At 44.9% G+C, this 26,785-nt stretch overlaps 1 long non-coding RNA gene across 2 annotated transcripts; it reads left to right on the forward strand.

The window, feature by feature from the left end:
* Window positions 1–1,073: 1,073 nt before the first annotated feature.
* Window positions 1,074–26,282, forward strand: LOC126470592 (uncharacterized). Of its 2 annotated transcripts, XR_007586260.1 has the most exons (4): window positions 1,074–1,205; window positions 1,306–1,372; window positions 1,458–1,674; window positions 25,574–26,282. It is a non-coding gene; the product is annotated as an uncharacterized LOC126470592 (long non-coding RNA). The 2 variants fall into 2 exon arrangements; XR_007586259.1 differs by lacking the exon at window positions 1,458–1,674.
* The last annotated feature ends 503 nt before the right edge of the window (window positions 26,283–26,785 follow it).

A 26,785-nucleotide genomic window follows, 5' to 3' on the forward strand; every position in this document is an offset into this window, starting at 1 on the left:
CCGGAATATTTTACTTCAAAGGGACCCATGGCAATTAATGTTGCTGATTCTTGATGAATAGATTTGCTAGGAAGAGAAGAAGAAACAGGGATGGTTCATCACGCCATCGCCTGCATGAACACAAGAACTAAACACAAAAAAACAAATAGCAGTAGAAAATGATTACACTACCCATATGGTAGGCAAGTTAAACCAAAAACATGCAAACAGTACAAAAATGAACCCACCACACACACACACACAAATCCTTACCCAGCACAGAACAACAAAAAACACAAACAATGACCACACACAAGCCACAAAAGAGCAACAACACACACACAAAACAAAATGGCACATACTCACCTACAATAACAAGATTGTTCACAGAATAGGCAACATATTAAAGAAACAGGGACTCCAAATAGGATACCGGATGGAGAACACAAGACAGAAAAAGACCAGAACACAAGAAACACCCCTGGATAAATTTAACAGGTCAGGAATATATGAACTCACATGCAACACTTGCCAGTCAGTATACATAGGACAAACATGCAGATACTCAAAACAAGATATTCAGAACATCTCAGAGCTTTAAAAAGCAACAGCTCCCATAGCACATTTGCTGACCACCTTATAGCCAACAACCACCACCCAACCACAATAGAAACAGACTTAGAATGCTAAAACCCAGCCACAGCCTATACAGCAAACTGACCATTGAGGAAAACTTCCATATAAAGAAGGCAATAGTGGAAGGAAAACAGGTCTTAAACGAATACACTACACTCTGCAAGGGCACACTATTTAACACATTAAAAGGAACTTTACAAATGAAAACAGCACAAACAGATAAAGCCTACACACACACACACACACACACACACACAGACACACACACGTACGAAAAATAAATACACTAAAATCTGCAAAGACGCACCATTTGCACACAAATAGGAATACCATATAAAAGACAACAAGGACAGCTAAGAAACACACACAAAGATAAAATGCAAATAAAATTCAAATTTGGCGCCAAACTCTCTGGAAAACAAATGAACACTGACTGGGCTGGGACACACAACAAAACACAATCACACTGTGTTCTGGTGTAGTGAAAAGCGTTTTACTACGTAATTTGTGAAAAATACTTGCTATAGTTACGTATGCATCACAACATCTCAGCATGATGCGGAGAATGGAAGTGCTTGTCACACGAAAACGTAAGTAAGTACGAAAATAGGCGCAAAAAACTAAATTACACTCTAGAATATAGGTTAACTCTCAGCAAAAAACTTTCTCATCAACATGGTTTGGTTGCAGATGACAAGCTACCTGTAATAATTAACGCAAGAGTGGTCCAGTAAATTCATGCTCACCAAATGTAAAGGTATTTACAAAAAGAAACGATCTGTTGTTTGAACTAAAAATGCACTTAATTTTATAATCATGTAACAAAAATGTTCACATTGCAGAATAAATAAAAACGAAAACCCACAGATGATGGCACAGTGGTGCCGAAACATGTTTGGGTACTGAGAAAAACGGTGTTTTGCATAACAGGCGGACCTCAAATCCCAAAAATGTTAACTGCAAACACGGCCAATACAAGGAGCTGCAAACCAAAGATGGATATGACTTTTTCATTCTACTTTCAATCAATTGGGACTTTTTAAAACAGCTTAGTAATTGGTACTACATTATAAATCTATGTTTAAATAAATTAACAATTACTTTTCTGTTTAAATTTATTGAAGCTCTTCTCCTTTTCCTGTTGGTTTACACCCACCACCGATAATTCTATTTTGGTAATGCTGAGGTGACATGAGGACAAATCATATAAGATACATTTTTTTAATTGTTTAGTGATTTACTCACTTGCTTTTAAACCATATACTGTAACTTATTGGAAGTATTTTCTTAGCAAGAAAAATGTTTCATCATTAATTAATTTTCTTTGAATTTTTTTAGTTAATATAGTTTCATAATATGAATCATCCTTGCAAATACTGTATGTCACACTTTGGAACACTCCACTTGTCACCCAGTATTATCCTGGTCTTGAATGTATCAATCAGCTTCTTCGCCAAGGCCATGACTTCCTAAAATCATGGACTGAAGTGTGATCCATTCTGTGTGAGATTTTGCCAGCCACACCTAGAATAGCTTTTCGTCACCTGGTCTCCGCAATATCCTTGTCAGACCCTATGCTCCTTCTGCACCCATCTCCCTACCCTGTGGCTCCTACTCCTGTGACTGTCCCCGCTGCACGATTTGCCCTATGCACCCTCCTACCACCACCTATTCCCACCATGTAACTGGCAAAAATATACTATCACAGGGCGAGCCACCTGTGAAACAACACATGCCATATACCAGATGTTGTTTAAACACTCTTCAGCCTTATACAGTGGTATGACTACTACCCAGTTATCAGTCAGGATGAATAGACACAGGCAGAGGGTGTATACAGGCAACAAACAATATCCTGTTGCAGAGTGTGCTGTACAACATGACAGTCGTGATCTCTGCGCCTGTTGCACCACACAGGTACCAGTTTCTCAGAACTCCACAGGTGGGAACTAGCAGTACATGTCCTTGGTTGTCGCAACCCACCTGGTCTTAATTTACATTAATTCCTTCCATCTCAGCATTTCTTTCCTGTAACTTGTCCTTTCTTCACTCCATTTTAGTTTTCTACATCTTCCATTTTCTGGCTTGTTTATTTTTTGCTGTCCTGCCTGCCACCTCAGTTACATACAGTGCACTTAGCTTTTCACTTTTGTTAAGGCATGCATGATGTTTTCGTAGTAATCTCTGTCTTGTGTATTACCCTGTCTTCCATCTTTAAGCTCCCAGATTTTCAAATCTTGCCCGTTACAGTCCCCAACAATCAGTCTTTCTTTCTCATCACGTCCTGTAAGTCTACCCTGACCCGAGGTTCTGGGTGACTTTTCTGAACTATACCCGTTTCCCTACATCTCTGCAGTCCTTTTCCTTCACCCCTCTTCCTTCCTCTCCAACTCTTCTGCCATAAAATGGAGCCACTGGCCCCGAAAGCTTGTAAAAGTTAAATTCTGTGTGTGTGAGAGGCAATAACAGAGTTCAGTCAACTGTAATAAGTGACTCATAGAGGGATGATCAACAAAAATATAATAAGTTGTCTGGGTAAGAATTTTAACAAGGAAAGCCTGGAAACCTAGATGGAGATGCATCGGGCTTAATGCTTTCATCAGACAAATATGAGGTCACAAGCATTAAGAAATGAGTAATGACTAAATCATGAAAGGATTCCCAGCAAAAAAGTCATCTTGGTAACAATTTTAACAATTACAGTCTGGAAACCTAGGCAGAGATGTACAGTGCTTGAAACTTTAGCGATATCAGTATGAGGTGACGAGCATTAAGAAACCAATAATTTCAAGCTGGCTGGTAGCAAATTGTGGGTAAAAATGTGACATGATCACGTACCATCTATAAGCAAACAACCACAACACAGTATAAAGATGCCACCAGTTGACGAGCAGGACGGAGTTGATTCAAGAGTTCCTGACAGCAGATGAGTCTTGGGTGACCATCAACTGACAGCAGAGAATTATGCAAGGGAAATACGTGTATTCAATTAAGCTTGTCCCCTAAGAAAGACTTGCATTCTTGCCTGTACGTATCTGTGGGTAGTTTGTCTATCATGGCTTACTTGTAGCTATGACTATTGTCATTTACAGTGTGATGTATACAGGACCTGAGGGTTCAATTTGAGCAATAAGAAACTGGCTCCCTTTCATGATTCTAGTCTAAGTGATAGGGCAGGCAGGCTATTTGTTCTGGTAATTTGAGTGTCTAGTAAGCCTCATCTATGTTCTCCACTCATTAAAATTGTGACCCAGTGACTGTGCTCTTCAGCATGTTCACGTAAGCTCAGGAAGAAGCAATAAAATCAGACCAAGGTACCAAACCAGAAGCTCATTTCTTCATTTGTACCTCCCTAGCCTTATACCCGAGTTTGTATGCTGTCTCCAACCATAGAGACCTGATAAACTTCAGCTAAACCCTGAACCCTGTTGTCAACTTATTCCTTTGCATGAAGCCTGTAGTGTGCCAAAGCATTGGTGGATCTGAAAAATCCCACACCACTTGCTGTCTAACTGAGGGATTCATGTATGTATGTTGCAACCTCCATCAGGGTACAACACAACAATAATGCTTTAACAATGGCAAATTGATTGAATGTGTCTGCTCAGAACTGAATATGCTGGTCTGCATTGACGGTTTTCATTTGGTTGCTCCCACATACTGGTTTCACTCAAAAGACTGAATGTTTAGTCCAATCAATTCGTAAAGCTACAACCGACTGATTAAATTGTTTTCATTTGTTTGCTCACATAGAGTAGTTTTGCTCAAAATAATGAATGAATAATTCTGCTGACACATGAAACTACAACCAAATTAGATGACTGTTTTCCAGTAACCAACTGAATCAATTGTTTTTTCATTTGGTTGTTCCTGTCACTAGGTCTTCCAATGCTGCAGTAGTCCAATGTGGTCTGACTACACAAATAAATAAAGTTTATAAAATTTCACTTTTGTTTATAAACTACTCTTTATAGCACAGTCACACCAGTATGTAGTCACACATACAAGTATGGTTGTACTACAAGCATTACTCTGAGACAGCAAGAGTCTCAATTAGTTTTTTGACATTTAGCTGGATGGAATGGTTTGTCCTCTTCTATCTTGTCAGCAAGTGATGCATTTTTACTAATGTGACATGCTGTCTCATACAATCGGTGCTTTAATTACTATCAAGAAATTTGTAACTCCATGAATCATGATTTACCAGTCTGTGCGAGTTGACTGAAGCGTCCAATCCCACCCGTCGGCTTTGACCTGTGACATAAGGCTGTTGTTGTGTATGACGTCACGATGGCGCGGAATTTAGTTAGTGAGAGAGGCGTGTTTGTAGGTGTCGTTTTGATGCAATCGGTGGTGCTCTCTGGTGGTGTGTTAGGTGATGTTTTTGGTTTAGTTTGCGAGTGTGGCATCGTGTGAATTTTGGTAAATTGCTTTTTTATGTCTTTGGTAGGTATGGATATGACTGACAGGGTCAACAGTTTTTGGTTGTCAGCTACGATGGGGGACAGTGCATTGTCTCTAATAAAATTTCTTCAGCTATTCGGATTTTTGGATGAAGTCATGAAGTGTTCGGTATGCTGTGAAGAAATGAGGCTTACTTAAAGTTCCGGCATCTCGGACTAGGAACGGCTGTATGTGGAGATGTTGTAAGGATAACAGGTCAAGGGAAGTGTTCGATCCCAATGTGTGGCTGGGAATGTTGGTTTTGGTATCGGGAGATGTTTTTGAGCTAGATAGGTCAAGGGAAGTGTTAGGTCCTAATTTATGAGATCGGGACCTGCTGTTGAGCTATATAGGTCAAGGGAAGTGTCCGATTCCAGATAATATTGTGTTTAGTGGTATTTGGGGAGTTTTGTGATGTTGGTTTTTTCCTCGTTTTGCGTGGTTTTGTAAGGGGGTGGGTGTCTAAATTTGTTTATATTTAGTTTGTCCCCACCCAGAAACCCCCTATTTCCCGCGCCTGTCCCGTTAGTGTCAGACTTTTTGTGGAATGTGTGTATGTTTGCTTTTCGATGTATTTTCGTCCTCATAATGTGTACGTAACTACTTTATATGCGCCATATTGGAATCGTGGTTTATGGTCGTTTCCGCCATATTTGTGACGTCATGGGTCAAAGCAGACGGGCAGGATCAGATGCTTCCATATCTCCGTCTGCGCTTCTTCCTTCAGACCTCCTCTAATGTCTACTGAATTGCTTACTTTCTGTTGAACATCCCAGCTGCGTACTTGAGGTTTCCTACATTTTTAAAATGTTTAGTAGATGCATACTGTGTTTTAGACTCTTTGTTGATGTGATTACTGCCATCTGAATTTTTACAGAATTCTTTCTTATATTTTCGTCTTCATACTTTGTTTCTTCCCCAGACATTATCCTTCTTTATGGTCATCAATGGGATGTTAAAACCTAATCTTCACTTCTTTTTTCTTATTTATATCATCTCCTTGTTTTGCGTTAGCCTTCCTTCTCCTTGAGTGACAGGGAACAATTACTACTATTTCGATCTCCCATTCATTCTTTTGCATTTTATTCTATTCTGCCTGTAAGCAACCAGTCTTAGTACTTGCACTTTTTCCCTTCATATTAATTTCATGTGTCATCTGTTTGTGCCTGTTTCTTCTGTGCTTGTATTACGACAAACTGTTCTAGCTCAGTGACCATATTGTCTTGACATGCAGCGTCAAGTAAATACAGTATATTCCTACATAAATATAGAAGAGAACGTAGCTTACTTGTTTTAACTGTCCAAGTAATTAACAGTGTAAAGTAGAGATAGTGGTTTTAATTGGATAGTTGTTTTATATTGTAAGGCAGAAGATGAAAGAGGTAAAACTTACCCATCAAAGTGCACATGAAAAGGAATTATAAGGTACAGTCTTCCACATTGAATTCAACAATACAGAGTATTCTGGATTGAGTAGTAAAATATGTACATATACTAACAAAATATGTATCCATTGAAAGAACTCTATCTTCTCCAATAAAATGTTGAGCAAAATAAAACTGAGCAAATTCCTCCACTATCACATGAATGATATAAAACAGTGTGTTCCCATCTAGAAATAAACAGTCAACTATGAAAGAGCTTAAAATTGTAGAAAGGTACTTCAAAGAGACCAGGGCATAAATTGTGCAATTGCAGAATTGAGGTTTTACCATATGCTGAACACAGTTCAATAAATACAAGTTGAATGGCTTTAGAGGTTTCCCAGAAATCTCTTAAGAGTTCTGCAAATTCCTCCCCCAACTGCAACAGGTTCCTAAGCACAAAGTAAAGGGGAGAATGATACCTAGACTACATTAATAAGATTGTTCCAGTGTTACCGTTGAACACGAACAGGATCGAGATCCATATGGAAGGAGCGAGGATACAAATGCAGGTAAAATCTCCTTGCATTTGTCTAAAAGAGATGTATTGCAACACTCCTGTGGAGAGTGTTTACACCTTCCACAAAAAAGGATTAACTTACTTACAAGAGAGCTGTTAAAGGGTTAATAGCTTTACTTTTCTTGTTCTTCTTCTTTTCCCTTTTCACATTTCTTCTACAGGGTCAGTATTTATAAGTGTTTGAGCAATGTTAGTGGTAAGTGTTGGCCAGATGCCCTTCCAAATGCCCCCCCCCCCCCCCCCAACCAAGATAGAATTGGTGTACCCCACCTATCACCTGCATCTAAATTTATGTTCAAGTGTAAGAATGTTTGCTAAAAGTTTGCATAGCATGTAGCTGAGGCAGAATGTGCGTACCAGACCAGCATTTACCTCGTTGGATGTGGGAAACAGTCTAAAAACCACATCCTGTCTGGCCTACTCAGCAGCCCTCATCATTAATCCACAAGTCAGATTAAATCTGGATCAAGCTCACCACCTCACATCCCAGAAGGGCTGCTTTAATATGCTCAGCTACCTGGTTAGGTAATACCTTTATTAATAAAGTGATGAACATCATGTCTTACTTGTTCTCCTCATCACAGATTTGCAAACAATTTCACTCGTTATACATGTTTATGAGAAGGTAACAGTATGCTCACTGTAGCTTCCTATAAGTTGTTCTGTGGATTGGCCCTATGAAAGTATGTGTCCTCTTCCCTTTTTGTCATCAGCAGGTCATATCAGACTTATGTTTATTTTCATACAACAGGGTGATTATAATTAAAGTTCCAGGTTCAAAATGCCATAAAAAAAGAATAGCTACTCAGAACGATGTCAAATTTGAATGGAATATTATCAAAGAAATGGGAAATTGTTGTGACTCACTGATCTTTCAAAGTGCCACCGCGCAGTTACGCGCGTCCTCTACATGTGGTGCTGTCTGGCAACCATGCAGCAGCAGCGCCACCTAAGCGGCCAACCAGCCAGCGACCGCTAGATTTGGACTCAGTTATGATTTGACTGTTAAAGTTTACACACGTGTTACTCTGTTTACTTGATCTGTGACTTTCATGTATTGCGTCTTCCTTGAAATATATTTGTTCAACTTGAAGTTATTACAATTGGTGATGAGGTAGCGATTTTTCTTTTCCATCATTGATCCACATGTTTCCATGGCTACTTTAGAGCAACTATTGCTAGGTCTTACAGAACAGCAAACGCTTCTCACAAATGCGATTCGTGATTTCGTCGCGGCATCAAATGCGGTGCGTCTCTCGCCGTTGTCTCTACCTACTTTTCCTCCTTACGACGAGACGGCGGCAGACTGGTCTGATTACGAAAAACGTCTTTGACAGCACTTCTTGGCATTTCATGTCGCGGACAAACAAACTTGTAAGTATCTGTTCGTTTAATGGATTTCACTTAAAATGTATCGGTTGTTGTCACAATCGGCTCCTTTGAAAGATCCTGCGTCTTTGTCCTTTGCTGAAATGTGCTCACTTCTGTCCGCCTATTTTCAAAAGCATACGCATGTGGTAGCCTCTCGTGTTGCCTTTTATCGTTGTCAAAAACTACCAAATCAATCCTATCGCACTTGGGTTGCTGAACTTCACGGCCTCAGTAGAAAGTGTCAATTTGTTACTGAATTTCACAAAGAGTCCTACGCCGATTCCATGGCACGGGATGCTATTATCCGATCGGCGCCCAACATAGAAGTTTGGCAACGTGCCTTCAGTTGGCAAATCCGACTCTAGATGAAGTCCTATCCATCGCTCAGTCTTTTGAAATTCCTCGCATTGCTGGAGTGCAAATAGAGGCCTGGGGTGACGTCGGGGGAATACAACCTCTGTGCACTGTTGACGAAGCGTGTGGCGTGTCCCCGCCGGCCGACGTGGCCGCAGTACGCTCCCAAGCGCAGCCTCGGCCTAGCCGTAAACAAACCTCTAAGAAACTACAGCAAAACCCACGGCAACTTCCTTCATGTCCATGGTGTTTTACGAAACATTCACGAGAAGATTGTCCACAATGTTGGGCCGTGTGTCACAAATGCAAAAAAAAGGGGTCATGTGTCATCCGTTTGCAAATGCGACCTCATATATTATGTTCATGAACATGACACTGATTCTGATTCTGTGTTGTCTGTCAATTATACTTCTTCCCCTTCAGGGAAGTTATTCCTCACTGTCCAAATACTTGGTCAAGATGTTCGCATGCAGGTGGATACTGGTTCTGCTGCCACTATCATCAATTCTCAGACGTATCTTCAGTTGGGTTCTCCAATCCTGTCACCTGTCACTAAGCAATTACGGACTTACAATAAACAGAAGATTTCTCTCTTGGGACAATTTGATGCTGAGGTATCTTACAAATCTGTCGTTCGCACTGTTCCCATATTTGTGGTCGACCACAGTAACACGGAGAATCTTTTTGGTTTCGATGCCTTTCGTGTTTTTGGGTTCTCCATAGATGACTCTGTCAATATCATCTCTGATGCTATTCCTTATTCTCAACTGGATTCCTTGTTGACGACATTGTCGTCCCTTTTTTGTCCCGGGTTAGGCCATGGAAACGACTTTGAAGCTCATATCACGCTCAAACCCACTGCTCGGCCCAAGTTTTTTCGGGCTTGACCCATTCCTGTGGCCCTTTGTGATCAGGTCAAACGGGAGCTGGATTGTCTCACTGCTTCAGGGGTCTTGCTTCCTGTCACTTCCAGTGAGTGGTCCTCTCCTGTCATTTTTGTTGCTAAGCCAAATGGTGATATTCGTCTCTGTGGCGATTTCAAAGCCACTGTAAATGCTCAATGCCTTATCGACACTTACCCTATGCCTCGACCTGAAGAATTGTTCACTAAACTTGCTGGAGGCCAGTATTTTTCTAAACTTGACCTGTCAGAAGCTTATCATCAACTTCCTCTTGACGCTGCTTCCCGGCAGTTTCTGGTCCTTAACACGCCTTTCGGCCTCTATCAATACCAACGATTGCCATTCGGGGTTGCCAGCACCCCTGCTATCTTTCAGCAATTCTTGGAACAATTATTGCTCACTGTCCCTGGGTGTATAAATTACCAGGACGACATTGTTGTCACTGGCTCCACCACTGACGAACATCTTCAAAATCTCCGTACACTTTTTCATGTCTTAGAGACAGCCGGTCTTAAGTGTAATCTTCAGAAATCAAAATTTTTTCTGGCATTTATCATGTACTTGGGGTTTCAACTCTCTCGGGATGGTATTCATCCGCTTCAGCAAACTGTCAATGCGATCGATGCTCATCCTTGCCCTACATCTGTTAAGGAACTGCAGGCCTTCTTGGGGAAAATAGCATACTATCACAGGTTTTCACCATCTGCTGCTTCGGTGGCTCAGCCGTTGCATCACCTGTTGCATCTTTCAAAGTGCCGCCACGCAGTTACGCACGTCCTCTACATGCGGCGCTGTCTGCCAGCCATGCAGCAGCAGCGCCACCTAAGCAGCCAACCAGCCAGCAACCGCTAGATTTGGACTCAGTTATGATTTGACTGTTAAAGTGTACACACGTCTTACTCTGTTTACTTGATCTGTGACTTTCATGTATTGCGTCTTCCTTGAAATATATTTGTTCAACTTGAAGTTATTACAGAAATGTGATGGAAACAATAAAAATTTATGAAAATTTTCCCACTATATGGTGCTGAAAATGTCATAACGTAAATGGATTCAGCTACAAATTACAGAAGAATTGCAATATGATAGCTATGGTGTGAGTTCCACATTAAACCAACTGTACTGTGCAGTGTGACATTTGACAGTAAAACAGTGGAAGTGGTCAAAAGACAGCTGTCATATTTTTTCCTTCATTGTCGTATCTGATTTATTTACTTCATTAACAAAATCAAATGAATTTTCCTAATTTTTTTCTCCTCTTTGCAGTCATGTATTAGGATTTGCAGAATACTTATATATTTTTCAACATTTCATTCAATATACCTAGAATGGCGGAAGGGGTCAATTCGAACCCACTGTAATTTCCTTTTTTAATGTATGTAGATCATCCAACAATGGAGTGGCAACAGTCAGCAGTCATGCAGCGCATTTGCTTCTCAGTGTTGCAATTTGGCACATGGAAATTCCAGTCAACCATAATTTATATCTTTTTTGTCCACAAAGCACGTTTTCGAACATGTGTCATCAGCGTAGACTTTCTGATGAACATCTCTTATTTATTTATTTCTTACTTCATTGATCCAACTGTGACAAACTCATGAGGGTATAGAGTGTGTCAGTAAACAATATATACATAGGTAGTATTAAAGCAGTCAATCATACTAAAGTAATATTCCATGTTTGCATTACACATATGTGGTTAGAATGACAGATTACAGCAAACATTAGACAGAGTAAGTGGAAAACAAAGAAAATTATGAAGTTGAATTGGAAATTGACTTCACTGACGAAGATGATAATTATGTACATGACACAAGTTTGGATGAAGACACTGTGAATAAGGAGTGATTAGCAGAAGAGGATTCATATGCTGATCTATGTCAATCATCACTTCTTTTATTACAGCAGGCACAGCTGTACATGTCTGCAAAGATAACTGCTAGCAATGGAACCATGTGAGGGGTCGTGTTATAACTTCAAGTTGAACAAATATATTTCAAGGACGACGCAATACATGAAAGTCACAGATCAAGTAAACAGAGTAAGACGTGTGTCACTTTAACAGTCAAATCATAAATTGAGTCCGAGTCTAGTGGCCGCTGGCTGGCTGGCCACTTAGGTGGCACTGCTGCTGCATGGCTGACATACAGCACCGTGTGTAGAGGAGGTGCGTAACTGCACAGTGGCACTTTGAAAGATCGGCGAGTCACAACACTTTCCCCCCCCCCCTTTGAAGTTTTTGCACAGGTCTTGATGGAGGTGGCCCATAGATTGCTAACGTACATAGGTGTTGTTTGACTGGCCGTAAATTCTTGAGGAGGAGGCTTCCCGTACGGACGGAAGTGTCCCCGATGATAACGGGTCGAGATGACAGGAGACGTGGGGGTCGAATCTGCTGGGGCCCCGTGCACCAATCTGCCCATTGCGGCAAGTCCGGTTGTTATAACAGGAGACATGGGTGATGCGTCCGCGTCCGTGGAAGAAGGAGGCGAGTAGTGTTGCTCCGACAGATGATGGTCATCTGGTTCCTGCATGGGCATGTCTCCTGTTGGCGTCAGTTCTTGTGCTGGCACCGATATGATGGTGAGAGGACTGCGTTGTGAGCAATGAGAGATTCCAGGATCCCGAGCATCAGGTAGAGCTGATGGTGGTGTAGTGGCATCCGGAACAGGCGTCGTCGGCACACGAGGCTGAAGCTGGTCTGAATGACGCACTGCAACACCCGTGTCCGTCTGGAGTTCATACAGGCGTTGGCCACGGTGTCGTAAGATGCGGCCAGGACTCCATTTTTGCCGCTTGCCATATCCCCATACCCATACAAGGTAGCTGGCGGTGAACCGGTCAAGCAAAGGCACCCGCAGACGTGAAGTGGAAGACCGCAGAATATGAAGTAGCGTGCAGGGCTGTCGGCCGTGTAAGAGCGCAGCCGGGCTGTCGTCGCCCATGGGGGTGAAACGGTAAGAAGCCAGAAATTGGAGAAGGGCATCATCAGCAGCAGAAGAAGTCAGGAGTTTCCTCATCTGAGCTTTAAATGTGCGAACAGTCGTTCAGCCTCACTGTTTGACTGTGGATGGAACGGAGGGGCCGTGACATGCATGACGCCATGACGGGCACAAAAATCCGAAAAATCGGAAGAGGCAAATTGTGGACCATTATCAGTGACAAGAGTAGAGGGAAGGCCTTCCAAAGAGAAAATGTGAGCTAGGGCATTGGTGGTTGCTGCGGTGGTAGGCGACGTGCAACAGACAATGAAAGGAAAGTTAGAGTAGTTGTACCTAAAAAAGGTCCCGTGAAGTCAGCATGAATACGCTCCCAGGGCTTCTCAGGTGAAGGCCACAGTGACAAAGATGACTTCAGGGTGGTGGCCTGTGACTCACAAGGGCCGCAGGCAGCGACCATGTGTGCAATTTCAGAGTCGATGCTGGGCCAGTACACATGACGGCGCGCCAGAAATTTTCTGTGAGAGACACCCCAGTGCCCTTGGTGAAGGAGGCGCAAGACCAAAGCACGCAAAGACGCAGGTACCACAACACACGGAGAAGCATTTTCGGTGGAAAGGAGGATAACACCATCCCTAGCAGTGAGGCGGTAACGCAAAGTGTAGTAGTTCCGCAAGATCAGAAGTCTTAGCGGATGGACGATCTGGCCAACCCTTCTGAATACAGCGTAAAACCCGGGAGAGGGTAAGGTCAGAACCCGTAGCAGCCACCAGCCGGTCCCCAGTGATGGGGAATCCGTCCACAACCCGCTGCTTGGCAACATCCAGGTGGAAACACAAAAGTTTGTCCCTATCAAATGCCAGATAAGGACCCATGGGAAGGCGAGACAGTGCATCAGCATTCGCATGTTGAGCCGTCGACCGGAAATGAATCTCATAATTACAACGAGACAAGTAAAGAGCCTAACGCTGGAGGTGGTGTGCAGCCTTGTCGGGAAGTGATGTTGATGGATGAAACAAGGAAACAAGTGGTTTGTGATCCGTAACAAGATGAAATTTGGATCCATAGAGAAAAACACCAAACTTATGAAGAGCATAAATAATGGCCAAAGCTTCTTTTTCAATTTGAGAATACTTTTGTTGGGCATCCGTGAGCATTTTGGAGGCATAAGCAATGGGTTGTTCAGAACCGTCAGAAAAACAGTGCGCAAGGACTGCACCAACCCCGTATTGAGAGGCGTCCGTGGCAAGAACAAGACGTTGGCCAGGTCGATAAGCAGCCAGGCATGAGGCCTGTTTCAGCATAGTCTTCAATTTCTGGAAAGCCACATCGCATGGCGAGGACCAGTGAAAAGGCATGTTTTTATGCAACAGGCAATGCAATGGCTGAGCCACCGAAGCAGCAGACGGTGAAAACCTGTGATAGTATGCTATTTTTCCTAAGAAGGCCTGCAGTTCCTTAACAGATGTAGGGCGAGGAAGGGCATCGATCGCAGCGACAGTTTGCTGAAGTGGATGAATACCATCCCGAGAGAGTTGAAACGCCAAGTACGTGATAGATGCAGAAAAATTTTGATTTCTGAAGATTACACTTAAGACCGGCTGTCTCTAAGACATGAAAAAGTGTGCGGAGATTTTGAAGATGTTCATCAGTGGTGGAGCCAGTGACAACAATGTCGTCCTGGTAATTTATACACCCAAGGACAGTGAACAATAATTGTTCCAAGAATCGCTGAAAGAAAGCAGGGGCGCTGGCAACCCCGAATGGCAATCGTTGGTATTGGTAGAGGCCGAAAGGCGTGTTAAGGACCAGAAACTGCCGGAAAGCAGCGACGAGAGGAAGTTGATGATAAGCTTCTGACAGGTCAAGTTTAGAAAAATACTGGCCTCCAGGAAGTTTAGTGAACAATTCTTCAGGTCGAAGCATAGGGTAAGTGTCGATAAGGCATTGAGCATTTACAGTGGCTTTGAAATTGCCACAGAGACGAAAGTACCAGTTACTGTGAAACTACATTACTTTTTACCAACAGTAGGAAGCGCAGTTTTTTGCTTCATTCAGAAATTGTTCCCTAATGCCACTCTGAGTAAACTTTCCTATGATCAGGTTGTAGATTCTCTAAGTATTATGACCAACAAGTGAATGTAGTGGCAGCTAGGTACCATTCTTTCATTACAAGAAAAGGTCAGAAAAAACTTATCGTCAGTGTGTAACAGATTTGATGGGTATGACGAAGAAATGCAAATTCAAATGTGCTTGTGGTGCTTTATATTCTGATGTTATGTTATGTGATGCGATCGTGTACAATGTAACTGATGTCAGACTTAGAGAACAGATTTTGAAACACTCATATCCATCATTTTAACACATGCAAATACAAGATGAGTATGATTCAGGTACCGTGTTCGCCGATAAATTTGAGCAGCCAGGTTGAGTCGTCCCTTGCTCATGACTGGCTCTTTAGGCAGAAACAGTTCATGTGCACCATGCCATGTAAACAGCTCTCTAAACAGGTTAATAGATCCCCTGTGGGTCTTGGGGTGAGAATAGGCCCGAGGTATTTCTACCTGTCGTAAGAAGTGACTAAAAGGAGTCTCACACTTTTCGGCCCTATGAGTTGAGGTCCCTTTCTATAGTTTGACCAGCCACTTTCAAAATTCTACAAAGTGCAGGCCATATGGGGAATGATGCCTTATGTGGTGCATGAGTTATCCATAGTGCCCTTAGATTCGATCTCCTGAATCTCTTGTCATGGCTTGGCATCTCCACCAGCGATTCAACTATTTGGGTGTGGACACTTTCCGGAGTATGTCATCTTCTTCCATTGTCTCCTGTCCTCTTTCACCCTGTAACAATATTGGATTTCTCTGCACCCAATATCCAGCATGGTAGCCAGTCCATTGTGGTGGGGCTGTCATTTACCCATTTGGTGGTAGCCTTCTGACAACAGAGGGATCACACTGCTGATGCCTGAGCTGTAAACTCCCTATGTATGCTGAGGAGTAGATGCCTGCCTTCCTGGGGCATCAGGACTCCCGGCAATGGCCATCATGCCAGTTGGCCTTTGCTGTGGCTGGGTGGTGCCTGTGGGGAGAGCCCCTGATCAGAGTGGGTGGCATCAGGGTGGATGACCCCCAGTGAAGTGGACTAAGTCATTTCTTGCTGGTGACCGTATGGCCCCAGTAGTCTCTGAGAAGGGCAGGATCGAGTACAGTGCCAACAGGTATCACCCTAAACCATTTCCCTCCCTCACTATATCATGGGAAGAATGTAGGGCTACAGAACGGACAGAGCCATATTCGCCTCGGTTTTTAGTCTGGAGCAGAACTGATGGGGACTCCTTTCTACCTATGAAGCCTCAATTTTTCATTGAACACCTTGAGGAGCATCCCCACCCCAATCCCGAGTATTACTCGCCTGTGACATGCTGGGTGATATTCCTGTTTCCATCACTTCCCATAAAAGCCTCAACATGGTCCACGGGATCATTTTCCATTGCGATCTCCTCTTGCAGTCTGACAATGAGTCCACATCAATTTAGAGTGGTGGGGTGTTCATTTCACCTGGCGCATTTACAGGGGATCCAAAGACAACAGGGTTGCTACCGGTGCCTTCATCTTGGCCTTTGAGGGTGATTCATTGCATGAAAAGGTCAAGTTGATGGTTTACTGCTGTGATGTTAAGCCATATGCCCCTCCCCCTGTGCAGTGCTTTAAGTGCTGGAAGTTCAGGCACATGTCTTCCCGCTGCACTTCCAGTGCCACATGTCGAGACTGCGGATGTCCACTGCACCCACGTACTCCATGTGCGCCTCCTCCCACTTTCATCAACTGTGGAGAGCACCACTCTCCCTGCTCACCAGACTGACCAGTACTCCAAAAGGGCTGGAAAATTATGGAGTACAAGACCCTGGACCGGTTGACTTACACAGAGAATTAACGTAAATTTGAAAGATTACACCCCATTCAGCTGATGTCAACATATGCTGCAGCTACATCACCATTGCTATCCCAAGTGCCAGTGGTTCCTCACTCTGTGCCACGAACAGTGGGCCCTCTAAGCCACCAGAATACATCTGCCCCCTTTGTGGTAGGAGGCAAATCTTCCTCCATTGCTCCCAAAGCACCTACTTCGGGATCAAGGCCCCCCTGAACGCAGGGGATATTGGTCTCTTCCCCCCTGCCAGAGAAGCAACAGCCTCCTTCGGCCCCTCTTGTGTTGTGCAGAAGGGGTCCCTTGGGGCCCTCTCTCCCAAGGTCTCCAATTGTGCCACGACGGACACTCGCCAGTGGCTCAAGGAGCCAAAAGCTGCTGAATGAAGAGCTTCATGGTCTTCCTCCGTGCCTAAAGCTGCTTTGGAGACAGCTTTCCAGCAAACTCCTAAAGGGAAGTGAGACAGCAAGCAAACTAAGAAGAAGTTTGCTAAGAAACAGGACTCTCTGGTGGCCGCAGCACCACCACTCCCTACCAATTCTGCATCTGAGGGTGCAGTGGAGATCTTAGCATCCCCTGTGGACCTGGATCTCACTGACACCTCATCCACCATCACAATGGCTACAAATACACAATTGGTGGCAGTAGGTGACCCTGAGACATAACCTGCCTCCTTGCACTCTTCATGCCTTCCCAGCCTGACTATAAAATCATCTTTCATTGGAATTGCAGCGGTTTCTTCCACCACCTGGCTGAGCTACAGCAACTCTTAAGCTTTACATCTGCTTTCTGCAATGCCCCCCAGGAAATCTGGTCCCCAGCATTACAAGAACCATAGCGACTATAACAGAGTGTCAGGTGGAGTTCGTGTCTATGTCCTGAACTCAATATGCAGTGAACTTGTGCCACTTCAAATCCTTCCTGAAGCTGTGGCTGTCAGGATAAGGATGACGCAGGAAATGACTGTCTGAGACGTATACCTTCCTCCATATGGTGCAGTACCCCTAAATGCATTGGCTGCACTGATTCATCAAGTCCCTAAGCCTTTCCTACTTTTGGGAGATTTTAACACTCATAACCCCTTGTGGGGTGGCACTGTGCTTGCTGGTCAAGGCAGAGATGTCGAAAATTTACTGTCACAACTCGACCTCTGCCTTTTAAATACAGGTGCCCCCACACATTTCAGTGTGGCACATGGCACATATTCGGCCGTTGATCTCTCGGTTTGCAGTCCTGGCCTTCTCCCATCTATCCACTGGAGAGCACATGACGAGCTGTGTTGTAGTGACCACTTCCCCATCTTCCTGTCACTGCTCCAGCGTCAGGCCCACAGATGACTGCACAGATGGCCTTTAAACAAGGCAGACTGGGATGCTTTCACCTGTGCTGTCACCGCTGAATCTCCCCCACATGGTAACATCAATGTGGTGGTTGAGCAGGTAACTACAATGATCATTTCTGCGGCGGAAAACGTGATCCCTCGTTCTTCAGGGTGCCCCCGGCAAAAGACAGTCCATTGGTGGTCACCGGAAGTCGCTGAGGCAATTAAGGAGCATCAGAGAGCTCTACAGAGGCATAAGCGACACCATTCCCTGGAGCACATCATAGACTTTAAACAGCTTCGGTCCCACATTTGTCAGCTTATCAAAAGACAGAAACAGGAGTGTCACCTTCCCAAGTCTGGGAAAAGATCAAACGAGTTTTTGGGTACCAGACCCAAACAGGTGTTCCCAGTGTCAACATAACTGGCATGTTATCTACCAACATAAACGCGATTGCTGAGCACTTTGCTGAGCGCTGTGCTCGTGCCTCTGCGTTGGAGAATTACACCCTCCCCCCTCCCCAGCCTTTTGCACTCTCAAACTATGGATGGAAGGGAAAGTCCTCTTGTTCACTACACGCCACAGTGAACCCAATAATGCCCCATTTACAGAGTGGGAGCTCCTCAGTGCCCTTGCACATTCCCCTGACACAGTTCCTGGGCCAGATCAGATCCACAGTCAGGTGATTAAATATCTCTCATCTGACTACAAGCAACATCTTGTGATCTTCAACTGGATCTGGTGCGATGGCATCTTTCCCTTGCACTGACGGGAGAGCACCATAATACCAGTCCCCGAACCCGGCCAAAACCTGCTTGATTTGGACTGCTATCAGCCCATCAGCCTCACCAATGTTCTTTGTAAGCTGTTGGAATGTATGGTGTGTCGATGGTTGGTTTGGGTCCTGGAGTCACGTGGCCTACTGGCTTCATGCCAGGGCTGTTTCCGCCTGGGTCGCTGTACCACTGATAATCTTGTGTCCCTCGAGTCCGCCATCCGAACAGCCTTCCCCAGACGCCAGTACCTTGTTACCGTCATTTTTGATTTACGAAAAGCATATGACACCACCTGGCGACATCATATCCTTGCCACATTATGCGAGTGGTGTCTCCGGTGCCCGCTTCCGTTTTTTATCCAGAATTTCCTGTCGCTTCGTACTTTCCGTGTCCAAGTTGGCGCCTCCCATAGTCCCCCCCCCCCCCCCCCCCCCATATCCTGGAGAATGGGGTCCTGCAGGTCTCTGTATTGAGTATATCTCTATTTTTAGTGGCCATTAACAGTCTAGCAGCAGCTGTAGGGCCATCCGTCTCACCCCCCCCCCCCCTCCCCCCCCCGGTATGCAGACGACTTCTGCATTTCGTACTGCTCCATCTGGTACTGGTGTTGCTGAGAGGTGCCTACAGGGACCCATCTACAAGGCACAGTCATGGACTCTAGCCCATGGCTTCCAGTTTTCAGCCACAAAGTCATGTTTTATGCACTTCTGTCGGCATTGTACCTTTCATCCGGAACCAGAACTCTACCTTACTGATGATTCCCTCACTGTAGTGGAGACATATCAATTTTTAGGACTGGTTTTTGACGCCTAATTAACTGGGATTCCTCTCCTTCGCCAGCTTAAGCGGAAGTGCTGGCAGCACCTCCGCTGCCTGAGGAACACCAACTGCGGTGCAAACCACTGTATGCTGCTGCAGCTCTGAGAGCCCTTGTTCAATTCTGCCTTGACTATGGGAGTCTGGTTTATGATTTGGCGGCGCCCTCAGCATTGTGTATACTCGAGCCAGTGCACCACTGTGGCGTTCGACTAGTGGTGGGAGCTTTTAGGACGAGTCTGGTGACCAGCGTCCTGGCAGAGGCTGGTGTCCCTCTATTGCAGGTCAGGCATGCCCAACTGCTCGCCAGTTACGTTGCACACGTTTGTAGTTCTCCTGCTCAACCAAATTACCATCGCCTTTTCCCACAAATGGTGGTTCATCTCCCGCATCGGCAGCCCAGGTCAGGGCTTACAATTGCAGTTCGCGTCCAATCCCTTCTGTCTGAACTGGAGTCCTTGCCTTTACCACCTATACCCAAGATCCATTCACATACATCTCCATGGTTTACACCCAGGCCGCAGCTTTGCCTGGACCTTTCGCACGGCCCATAGGACTCAGTTCACCCCGCAGATCTCCGCTGTCATTTCCTCTCGATTCTTGACATGTACCGAGGCAATGAAGGGGTTTACACCGAAGGCTTGATGGCTGATGGTCACGTCGGCTTTGCATATGTCCATGGAGGACATATTCAACAGCATTCCTTGCCAAATGGCTGCAGTGTTTTCACTACAGAGCTGATGGCTATATCTCGTGTTCCTGAGCACATCTGTTCAGGCCCTGGGGAGTCATTTCTTCTGTGTACTGACCCCTTGAGCAGCCTACAAGCTATCGACCAGTGCTAACCTCATCATCCTCTGGCAGCAACCATGCAGGAGTCCATTTATGCCCTGGAACAGTCCGGTCGTTCAGTGGCGTTTGTGTGGACCCCAGGACATGTCGGAATCGCAGGCAATGAACTTGCTGACAGGCTGGCCAAACAGGCTACACGGAAACCACTTATGGAGATTGGCATTCCAATTACTGACCTGCGTTTGTTTTTGTGCCACCAGGTTTTCCGGCTTTGGGAGACGGAATGGCATAGTCTTAGTAACCACATCAAACTGTGTGTCATTAAGGAGACTACGAATGTGTGGCAGTCCTCCATGCGGGCCTATCACAGGGACTCTGTGGTTCTATGCTGGCTCCACATGGGCCATGCTTGTGCACAACTACCTCCTGCACCGTGAAGGCCTGCCTCAGTGTCAGTGCGGCACCCGGTTGACAGTGGCCCATATTCTGGTGCACTGTTCCACTTTGACTGCCCTGTGACGAAATCTTCGGTTACCGGACTCGTTGCCACTTATTTTATCTGACAATGCCTTATCGGGTGATTTAATTATACTTTTTATACCTGAGGGTGGGTTTTATCATTTGATCTAAGTTTTAGCGCATGTCCTTTGTCCCTCTGTGTCCTCCACCCTAGTGCTCTTAGGGTGGAGGTTTTAATGTGCTGCAGAGTGGCTGGCATCTTGTAATCTGCTTTGTCGTTTTAATATCTTCTACCTATTTATTGTGTTTCTGTGGTTTTCTTGTCCCCTTTTGTCCATTTAAGTGTTTGTCGCCCTTTGTTCATCCTTGTGGTTTTCCCTTTCTCTTCGTTTTGTGTTGTCAGTCTCGCTTGTTTTATTCTCATTCTTGTGGCATTGTTTTATTTGGAACAAGGGATCAATGACCTAGCAGTTTCGTCCTTCCCCTCTCTTTTAAACTAACCAACCAACCTGGCAAATAGAATTAAGTCATACCTTTGGTGCTATTCGTGGCACAAATGCCAAGACTGCCCACCCAGACAAGCACAGTGTTGCACTTGGAGCAAGGAAGGTCACGTACAATCCGTATGTTTGCAACGGAACAAACAAAAGAATTCTGCCCACTCACGTAATCAATGCAGTGTATTCAAAGCCTGCTGCAGTCATTAGCAAAACTAGCAAGCAAACACTTTCTTCAGTGCTATGCCAGTCCAACAAACTTTTTGTTCAATTGCATATAAGTGGGAAGCATGTGAAATTTCAGTTGGACATGAGTGCCTCTGTTGCATTGCTGAATCGTGACACATATGAACTGTTAGGCTCCCCACACCTTTCTAAAAGTAGCACACACCTCACAGCTTATAACAGACAAGTCATCCCTGTTCTCAGAAAATGTACTTTGCCTGCCATGTATCACTTGTGTACGCAAACTATGACTTTCATGTGCTACAATCATGCGATTGTGAGAACATATTTGGCCTTGATTTATTTTATTTTTTTGGTGTTAACATTCAGGAAACACTGTTGTCAATGACTGCATTCAGTGCCAAAGACAGTGTAGGTACCTTGCTGGAGAAATTCCCTGAACTTTTTCTGAAGCTTTATTCAAGGCTAACAATTTTGTTATTTTATTGCACATATTACTATGAAAGACAATGCTCAGCCGAAATTTTGCTGGGCAGAACTGTTCCCATTGCATTATGGGACAAAGTGTCCACTGAACTTAAAGAATTGCAAGATAGTGGAGCTATTGCGCCCATACAAGCTAGTCAATGGGCAAGTCCACTGGTTTTGCTCCCCAAACCTTCAGCTCACATTCGCTTCTGTGTTGACTTTAAATCTACAGTCATCCTACAAACCGTGATTGATAATTATCCATTGCCACCCCAGAGGATCTCACGAATGGATTAGGCACTGGTCATTACTTTTCAAAAATTGATTTGTGCGATGCCTATCTTCAAATACTAGTAGACGAAGCATCTCAAAACATGTGTCGTGAACATTCATTTGGGCTTGTTTAAATATTTGCATTTGCCTTTTGGCAGTGCTTCTGCACCCACCATTTTCCAACAGTATTTGGAACAGCTGACTGCTCAAGTACCAAACTGTTCAAACTATTTGGATGATACTGTTGTAGCAGGTCATACACCTGAAGAACACACTGAAAATTTGTGTAGTTTGTTTCGTGTGTTATCTGATGCAGGACTAGAATGTACACTGGACAAGTGTGACAATTTTAAACCTGAGTTGCTGTATATTGGTCATGTCATAAACAGTCAAGGTGTACATCCTCTTTAGTCACATTTGTTAGCCATACAGGACCTGCCAGTTCCTCACAACGTCACAGAATTGCAGTCAGTCTTAGGGAAAATGAACTATTATGTTCAGTTCATATCAAATGCTACACAAATCGCAGCTCCATTGCATCAATTTCATCATAAGAACATCCCCTTTGTTTGGATAGATGAGCGCCAAGAAACTTTTAAAAAATATAAAGATGTATTTCTCAGTGATCACTGCTTGGTACACTTTTATCTTGACCTACCTGTTGTGTTGCAAGTTGACGCTTCCGCTTATGGAAATGGTGCAGTGCTATGGAAATGGTGCAGTGCTTTTGCACAGATTTGGTGATAAAGACAGGCATATTGCTTTTGCATCAAAAGTGCTGTCCAGATCTCAGTGTAACTATTCACAAATAGAGAAAGATTGGCTATTGTGTATGGTGTCACCAAATTCCACCACTATTTGTATGGCAGAAAATTCTACTTAGTAAATGGATCACATGCCACTGCAGTCCTCGTTTTATCCAATGAAGCTGGTTCCTGTACAAACTGTCCAAAAATTGTAAAGATGGCCTTTGTTGTTGTCTCAATAACAATATGAGAGAGTGTATCGTCCAACAGCTCAACATGGTAATGCAAATGCACTTTCACGTCTTCTGATTGACCCTGATACAGACTTTGATGCTTCTGCTGCATCTTGTTGTCACATCAATGCTCACAATTCTGAATTGCTTCAGTCATTTCCTCTGAATTATAGGAAAATTCCTCAGGCCATGGAAGCTCATTCAAATTTGAACATTTTGCTAAAATACACTCCTGGAAATTGAAATAAGAACACCGTGAATTCATTGTCCCAGGAAGGGGAAACTTTATTGACACATTCCTGGGGTCAGATACATCACATGATCACACTGACAGAACCACAGGCACATAGACACAGGCAACAGAGCATGCACAATGTCGGCACTAGTACAGTGTATATCCACCTTTCGTGGCAATGCAGGCTGCTATTCTCCCATGGAGACGATCGTAGAGATGCTGGATGTAGTCCTGTGGAACGGCTTGTCATGCCATTTCCACCTGGTGCCTCAGTTGGACCAGCGTTCATGCTGGACGTGCAGACCGCGTGAGACGACGCTTCATCCAGTCCCAAACATGCTCAATGGGGGACAGATCCGGAGATCTTGCTGGCCAGGGTAGTTGACTTACACCTTCTAGAGCACGTTGGGTGGCACGGGATACATGCGGACGTGCATTGTCCTGTTGGAACAGCAAGTTCCCTTGCCGGTCTAGGAATGGTAGAACGATGGGTTCGATGACGGTTTGGATGTACCGTGCACTATTCAGTGTCCCCTCGACGATCACCAGTGGTGTACGGCCAGTGTAGGAGATCGCTCCCCACACCATGATGCCGGGTGTTGGCCCTGTGTGCCTCGGTCGTATGCAGTCCTGATTGTGGCGCTCACCTGCACGGCGCCAAACACGCATACGACCATCATTGGCACCAAGGCAGAAGCGACTCTCATCGCTGAAGACGACACGTCTCCATTCGTCCCTCCATTCACGCCTGTCGCGACACCACTGGAGGCGGGCTGCATGATGTTGGGGCGTGAGCGGAAGATGGCCTAACGGTGTGCGGGACCGTAGCCCAGCTTCATGGAGACGGTTGCAAATGGTCCTCGCCGATACCCCACGAGCAACAGTGTCCCTAATTTGCTGGGAAGTGGCGGTGCGGTCCCCTACGGCACTGCGTAGGATCCTACGGTCTTGGCGTGCATCCGTGCGTCGCTGCGGTCCGGTCCCAGGTCGACGGGCACGTGCACCTTCCGCCGACCACTGGCGACAACATCGATGTACTGTGGAGACCTCACGCCCCACGTGTTGAGCAATTCGGCGGTACGTCCACCCGGCCTCCCGCATGCCCACTATACGCCCTCGCTCAAAGTCCGTCAACTGCACATACGGTTCACGTCCACGCTGTCGCGGCATGCTACCAGTGTTAAAGACTGCGATGGAGCTCCGTATGCCACGGCAAACTGGCTGACACTGACGGCGGCGGTGCACAAATCCTGCGCAGCTAGCGCCATTCGACGGCCAACACCTCGGTTCCTGGTGTGTCCGCTGTGCCGTGCGTGTGATCATTGCTTGTACAGCCCTCTCGCAGTGTCCGGAGCAAGTATGGTGGGTCTGACACACCGGTGTCAATGTGTTCTTTTTTCCATTTCCAGGAGTGTATATTCGCACACCTTGGCCTGACTCATTGCAGTAGCGCGCTGATACTTTGCATGTCGGCATAGCCTCGCTATACAGAAAGGAGTGATTCTTGTTCAAAATGACAGTGGACAGTCACATGTGCTGATCCCCAAAGCTTTGCAAAAAGAAGTATTGCAGTTACTTCACCAAGGACACTGGGGGATTGTTTGTATGAAACAGTTAGTATGTCGACACTGCACTTGGCTGGGTATGGACACTCGAATAGAACAGATTATGTCACAGTGCCATGCATGTGTTGAAAATCAGTTTGCTCAGCCACAAATGTTTTCTGCTTGGCCTAAGTCACAATCATAATGGCAATGTGTGCACATAGACTTTGTGGGATCTTTTTGGAACACTCGTTGGTTGATTGGGTTGACTTTTATAGCAAGTTTCCTTTTGCTGTGCCAGTGAACTCAACGACGTCACATAGCACTTTTTAGGTGTTGTCCTCAATTGTTTCCTTTGAAAATTTGCCTAAACTCATAGTGTTGGACAATGGTTCTCAGTTCACATCAAATGAATTTGAATCATTCTGTGAATACAGAATGAATGGCATACAGCACCTAACTAGTGCACCATTCCATCCACAGTCGAACTGTGAAGTGGAACATTTTATCAGAATCAAAAGAAGGCTGGAAGTATCGCTTCGAACTGCATGATTTTGTGTTTTACGGGGTTTTTAGCAGCAGCAGATGGTGGGTGCAAGGCGAGATCCTTTGTCGAATTGGCCTATGCATGTATCTCATTTCAGGCCCAGACGGATTGCAGCACCGACATCACAATAAAATTCGCCACTGCCATGTGCATAGTTATCCTTCTGTATCTCTTCCCCCAGATTCACAGATCCCGAGGACAGTGTGGCCACAGCAGTTGCCAGAAGGTGTCATCACAACACCACAGGACAACCTCATCCAGATGGAGCCTTTGCCGCCTCTGCCTGCTCTCGTCCTACCAATGGAGCTGGACCCACAAATGCCGCAGTAGCCAACGCCTTCTACATTGTGGTATGGGCCTCAGGAGGTGGACATGTACCCTTCTGGATGTCTTCCGGGGGACATTTCCACCAGTGCACAGGCCAGATAGTGGGGTATGACTGGAAGTCTCACGTCCCCTGCAGCCACAGCTTCCAGTCCATTAGTGTGTCCACCCTGCTGCCTCCCCCACTGTTTTCGTGCTCCATATACAGTGACAGTCCATCACCTTGGTGGGGAGCAATGTAACGGCATAAAGTCAAGCACCAGCATGCTATTTGGGAATGATAGAAAAGAGGTGGCTGTGAGAAGACGTCAGCCAGTCGCACGCTGACTGACCCTTCTCCAGGATGACTACAAGACAACAGCAGGCCCTATGTGAAGAGGACATAAGTGCCGTGACTGACTGGTGATGCTCCAGTTGAATAGCCACTTCACGACCAGCAGCTGGATAGAAGTGTCAGTGCTCATTACTTTGCTTGTACACTCTATGTAACACAGACATGGGAACTGTTATACTGAAGAAATTGCTTATTTTGTATGTCACTCTTTGCTTGTGACACATCTGTGTAATTGTCAGATTTAAGTATTGTCTTTTAATTTTTTGTAATAAAACTCATTAATATGATTTGTTTGAACTGTTTTTCTAGTGAACTGAGTAGGATTCCTGGACTTCACATATTTGATGACAAACTTAGAGACATAATGAAATTTGCCAGTGATGGTACAGGTAACAGGACCTCCACAACCCATCTCCTCAGAAAAATACAGTCCTATGTAAACAATGCTATCAACCTGCACCATACTGTTCACTTTGCAGAATAAAGAGATGCCGGCTGATGTGGGAGCAGATTTTCCACTGACCATATTCTGCAGTTCTGTGTACTGACACGTCCTTAGAAGCGGAAATGGGCTTCATCTGTCCACAGAATGTTCCATAGTCATTCATTGTCCACTTCCATGCAAGTAAGAAATTCTAGAACAAACATTTGTCTTACTGCCAGGTCAGTATGAAACAACTCCTGAACATGAGTAATTTTGTATAGCAATGCAGGAAGTATCGAAGAATTTCATGC

The sequence above is a fragment of the Schistocerca serialis genome, chromosome 3 (genome assembly GCF_023864345.2).
Source record: "Schistocerca serialis cubense isolate TAMUIC-IGC-003099 chromosome 3, iqSchSeri2.2, whole genome shotgun sequence".
NCBI lineage: Eukaryota > Metazoa > Arthropoda > Insecta > Orthoptera > Acrididae > Schistocerca > Schistocerca serialis.